Genomic DNA, 6,551 nt, shown 5'->3' with positions numbered 1-6,551 from the left:
GATTTAATTTTACTGTTAAATCTTTTAGAAGACAATTTGATAGGGGGAGATATGGAAAGCATGTGTTAATATTCTTAGGGGGAGTTGTGCTAAATTTATGTTCATGTTTTTAAGGGAAACATTTATGTAATTCTAAATTTTCTTAATTATTCTTTTTGATGATTCCAAAGGGGGAGAAGTTTAAAAAATATGCTATAAATTTGTTATGTTTTTTTATTGTATTAATTAAGGGAGAATTTATTTTTTTTGAGTGAATTTCAAGAATGATCTTTATGGTGATATGTTGAATTTTATTATGTGCTACATATGATTTACATGTATTTCAAGCTATTTTTCTTGAATGGTTTGTCATCATCAAAATGGGGAGATTGTTGGCTTTTTGACCTTAATCTCAAATTAATTAATTTTAATTAATTAATCAATGTGTTTGATGATAAAAACTCAATTTTTAATTACTAAAATCTTAGTGTTTTAATATATCTATAGGTAGAGCTCGGAACACAATTCAACACCTCTTGAATCACTCAAATCGGAGTAAAAGAAGACGAAATGACCGAAAAAATCTATAGAGAAAATCCGTGGTGGATGATGTGGCATAACCAGACCATTTGATGTAGAATGTGGCAGAATATTGGTTGAATGTGGACATTAAGAGATAAATATGATGGACTTTTGATTTTTGGATTGATTTAAAAAAAATGAAATTTAAAAGAAATTTAAAAGGAAAATAATTTAATATTATTTTATGTTTGTGTCTAATGGCTAGCTTTTCATGTATGTTTTTTTTAATTTTTGGATTGACTTTAAAAAGAATGATTAAAAAAATTAATTAAAGGAAATAATTTAATATTATTTTATTTTTGTGTCTAACGGCTATTTTGAACATGTTATGTTTTTTTTATTTTTTGGATTAATTTTAAAAAAAAATGAATTTCAAAAGAAAAAGAATTTAATATTATATTTTATTTTTATTAAAACTAGTTTAGTTTAAAATCTCCACATTGATTTTTCTTTTCCAAAATCCAATGTCCAAATTAATTGTGGTTTCTAAAATTTTTCCATCTCTATATAAACCATCTTCCTCTCCAAATTTTGTACGAACAAATTTTACATTTCACAATCTCTAAAACTCAAAAGTTTCTATTATTGTCTCTCTAAGTCCCCAATTTTTTTCTTTTCATCTTATTCTTGAGAGAGTGTTTTGTATTGTGAGGATAAATTTGTTGAGTGCTTAAACTTGTAAATCCACTCTATGAAGTTGTATTGTGTTCTTCAAAAATTCCAAATTTGTAAGTTTTGATCCTAAACCTGGAAAGGATCGGGTTTCTCTTGAACTCATAAAAGGAGGGTGGTGTAATAGTTGGGCTCTAATCCGTGGAAAGAGTCGGAAAGATTTTATTCAAATTCCCAAGAGGGCTTGGGGAGTGGAATAGGTGATTTGACCGAACCACTATAAAATTACGGTGTCTTCTTCTCTAACTCTTGCTTTTTATTTTTGCAATTAATTTAAGGGAGTCAACTTCTAAAGAGATGGTCTTTAAAGCTATACTCTTTTCTTTCTTTTTCTTCTCATCCTCCATGTTTTTCTTGATCTTTATCTCATGCGTCAACAACGAGCCCATGAGTTCATCAATGGAGAGAGATTTGAGTTCCTTTACCTCTTGAATGGCGGTGATTTTAGGCTCCCATTGTTTAGGCGAAGATCACAATAGCTTCTTTATCTTCTCAAAATTTGAGTACTTTTTCCCAAGTCCTTCTAAAGCATTGACAATGTTAGTAAATCTAATAAACATATTAGAAATAGCTTCATTTTCATCAATTTTAAACATTTCATATTGATGAACTAACATGTCAATCTTTGTTTCTTTTACTTGACTAGTTTCTTCATGAGTAATTTCTAATTTATCCCATATCTCTTTAGCGGTTTTGCAAATAGACACTCTATTATAGTCAACTTCATTCAAAGCACAAAATAAACAATTAATAGCTTTGGTATTTAAAGAGCATGCTTTCTTTTCATTTATTGACCATTCTTCCTTAGGTTTAATAGTGCTAATACCATCAACATCTTTTGTTGGAATTTTAAAACCTTCCTCAACAATATCCCATAAATCATAATCAATAGAAAGCAAGAAAAATCTCATTCAATTTTTCCAATAACTATAATTAGTACCATTAAAGAAATGAGGCTTTGTAATAGATTGACTATCGGTATAAGGGATAAGACCTAAAGTTGCCATAGCTAAAAAATAATTAAGTTTATCAAGAAATAAATATTTCAAGAAGAGCAACCCACTCTGATACTAATTGTTGGATCAATATGACAACCCTAGAGGGGGGTGAATAGGGTTTAATTAAACTTTTTTTCCTAAATTAACCAAATTAAACTAATTAATACACTTTTTATAAATAATAAGAAAAATTCAATTTATGCAACAAATAAGATGACAAAAAGTGTGATAATTTAATTCTATCAAATTTTAGCAAATAAATAAGAACAAAATAAAACATACAATAAATTGCTTAAATTAATTGCAAAAATAAAAAGGCAAGAGTTAGAGAAGAAGACACCGTAATTTTTATAGTGGTTCGGTCAAATTCGACCTACTCCACTCCCCAAGCACCTCTTGGGAATTTGAATAAAATCTTTCCGACTCTTTCCACGGATTAGAGCCCAACTATTACACCACCACTCCTTTTACATGTTCAAGAGAAAACCTGATCCTTTCCACGGTTTAGGATCAAATCATTACAAATATTAGAATTTTTGAAGAACATAATACAACTTTCATTAGAGTGGATTTACAAGTTTAAGCACTCAACAAATTTATCCTCACAATACAACAACACTCTCTCAAGAATAAGATGAAAAGAAAAAAATTGGGAGCTTAGAGAGATCAACAATGGAAACTTTTGAGTTTTAGAGGATTATGAAATGTAAAATTTGTTCCTACAAAATTTGGAGAGGAAGATGGTTTATATAGAGATGGAAAAAATTTTAGAAACCACAATTAATTTGGACCATTGGATTTTGGAAAAGAAAAATCAATGGTGGAGATTTTAAACTAAACTAGTCATTAAATACAAATAAAATATAATATTAAATTCCTTTTCTTTTGAAATTCATTTTATTTTTAAAATTAATCCAAAAAATAAAAAAAACATACAATGTGTCAAAAATTAGCCGTTAGACACAAACATAAAATAATATTAAATTTATTTTCCTTTTAATTTATTTTCTTTTTTTTTTTTTTTTAATTCATTCCTTTTAAAGTCAATCCAAAAAGTAAAAAAAACTAGCCATTAGACACAAACATAAAATAATATTAAATTTATTTTCCTTTTAAATTTCTTTTAAATTTCATTTTTTTTAAATCAATCCAAAAATCAAAAGTCCATCATATTTTAATCTCTTAATGATCCACTATTCAACCAATATTCTGCCACATATCTACATGCAAATGGTCTGGTTATGCCAACGTCATCCACCACGGCATTTTCTCTATAGATTTGTTTCGGTCATATCGTCTTCATTTTACCTCCGATTTGAGTGATTCAAGAGGTGTTGGAATCGTTGTTCCGAGCTCTACGCTATGGACATATTAAAACACTAAGATTTTCAGTAATTAAAAATTGAGTTTGTTATCATCAAAACATTGATTAATTAATTAAAATTAATTAATTTGAGATTAAGGGTCAAAAAGCCAACAACTAAAAGTATGAAGGTTGAAATTTAGTTGTAGATTATAAAAGGATTGGAAGTGGTCACATATTTTGGTATAGAGATTATGTTTCACTTGGAAAGTGAAAAAGAAAACATTTAACTTATTGGTCTTAACGAAGATAAATGAGAGGAAAATAAAAGTATTTAATGAAGGTTTTATTATTTTGGTAGGATAAAAGAAATTAATATTTTGAGGTCAAAGGCTAAGTTTGGTTTGACTTCCTAAGTTAAGAATTGGATGATTGCGAGCATTTGAGATTGACTTCAATTGGTTTTCCTTTGAAAATTTGAAGATGTTATATGAAAGGAGGTATAGATCTTTATGGGCAACTAAAGTTTGAAGTACTATTCACTTGGGTTGATAAAACAATTCGAAAGCTAGACAAAAAGGTGAGGATTAGGTATCGAAAGCATTTTAGGATTTGAACTTTCGAGGATGAAAGTTCTAAAGGTGGGAAGAATGTAGCATCCCAAGTTTTAGAAAATTTTAAGTTAATTATCGCAAATTATTGAGTTCTAGTTTTTCTCTAATCTTTGGAATTAGGGATCAAACTATTCTAATTGAAGAAGTTTTATTGGTTAATGTGGATTCTTTTGTGTAGAGATTTAAATTAATTGGAAGGGATAATTGAATTAATTGGATAAGAAATTTTGATTTTTGTGGAATTTGGAGTTTTTTTAAGGAATTAAAATTTAAGAGGGAAAAAAGGAAATTATGGTTTTAAAATTTTACTCTCTTTAATTTTTGGAGTTTGGATCCAAAATTAAATTAAAGAATTAGGAGAAGATAATTAGTTTATTTAGAATTTATTTAGATCAAGTATCTAAAAAAAAAATTTGTAGATTTGGATTTAAGTTAATTTGGAAATTTTGAATTTAATTTTGGGATTTAGAATTTTTGGAAAGAAGTGATTTAAAGTTGGTGAATTTATTTTGAGGTTTATTTAATTAATTGGAGAACAAGTAAAAGATTTGAATGTGATGTGATATATTTATCAAGGAAAGAATATATACGAGTTTTGAAATTTAAGAAAATAAAAGGAAAGTATATATATATATATTCGTTGGGTTATGGAGGAAAGGAAAATAAATATATCTATATATATATGAAATTGGAGTTGGAGTTGACTAAAGGGTTAAAGAAAAGGAAAAAAAAGAATATATATATAAATATATATATATATATTTATTAAAGATCTTTGGAAAGCATGCATTGAAACCCTCTCACTCCCATCTTCTTCTTCCTTATGCATGAAGACTCTTAGACTAGTCGGACGCTACCGTCGACGCCGTTGATGCTCAGCATGCCAGCGACCAAGTCGCCGAAAAAACGCAGAGCCAGTCGCGTCGTCTGCTTCTGCACGCCGCCACCCTCTTCGAGCCCTATCCGTTGGAGTCGCGCGTGTCGCCTAGATCGAAGTTGTCTTTAGTCACGCGTCGTTCTCTTTGTCTAGTTGCGTGCCATTCCGTCAGCCGCCGATCAGTCGTTATCTTTTCACCCAGCCGCTGTCTTCCGCCGATCACTACATTCCTTCCAAACTATGTGACCGCATGAAAGTGATGCATGTCCGAGAGTGCTAGTACATGAAAGAGATGTACTAGGGCTGGTGTGTATGAAAGTGATACATACCTAGAGGGTACTGGGGTGTACGTAAGAGGTGTACGCTCAGTGGGTTATGTGTATGTGAAAGAGGTGTATACATAACCATGTGTACAAAAGAGGTATGTATCCGTACATTCATAGAGAGGATCTGAGGTATACAAAATGTAGGATTGCATCAGCAATAGTGGAAGCACAAGGATCATTAAAGAACTCTAATTCATTAATTTTGGCAAAATATAAAGCATGCTCTTGTAGAAAACAAGTGAGTTTAATGACACACCTCTTGTAGAACTTCTTCAAAGCTTGTTCTCCAACTGCAATCTTCTCCAAATCTTGTTGCAGACCACCTCAAGATCTTCCCACTATTCTCTTGGTGCTCTAGATTGAGTTGTGGGCTCAAAACAAGCTTGAATCAAGGGATGAAGTAGAATAGCTCACAGCAATAATCTTGTTGATGAACCCTTTCTTCAACCCGAATTTTCTCTAAAATTCTCTCTTGATTGCATGCCCAAATTTCACTCCAAACTCTTCAATATATTGCAAATCAACATGCAATGGAGAGATTTCATGAGTTGCAGCTGATGTTTGGAGTAAGACAAGGCAAAAAAGATGGCTTTTGTGTGAGTGAGTAAAAAGATGGATAATGGAAAACATGATTTTTTTCATTTTTAGTGTTTTGTTTTTCTATTTCTCAATTTTATCTCAAAAATCAAAACTTGATTTTAAAATTCATTTTGATTTTAAATCTAAAAAATAAAATTAATTTTATAAATTAATTTTATAAATTAATTTTAAATAAACTTAATTAATTTAATATCCAATATTAAATTAATTTTTACACATATCCATCTTTATGATTTAAATATATAAATTCTCCTATTCCGTTTAAGTCTCAAATTAAATACGTAATTATATCTCATATAATTACTAATTCCCTTAATTCTAATTTGAACGTTTCAAATTAACTTATCACGCTATTCTAGAGCTAGTCTATTATAAGCTAGTAGGGGGATCTCGCGGACCTACAGATCATGGGCTCCAATGATTCGAGATTAATTGGCTAAACTCATTAGACCAGATTAATCCCCATTCGTTAACTAATGGGTCACTGCACTAAAGCCCATAGTTGCACTCCCCTCACTGTAGATATATTATGTCCACATGATTTAACCATAATCAGCAACTCGACCCTTCACGACTGGATCAAATATCTGTTTTACCCTC

This window comes from Benincasa hispida, chromosome 6 (assembly GCF_009727055.1).
Source record: "Benincasa hispida cultivar B227 chromosome 6, ASM972705v1, whole genome shotgun sequence".
Classification (NCBI taxonomy): Eukaryota; Viridiplantae; Streptophyta; class Magnoliopsida; order Cucurbitales; family Cucurbitaceae; genus Benincasa; species Benincasa hispida.
Note: the sequence above shows the minus strand (reverse complement) of the source record.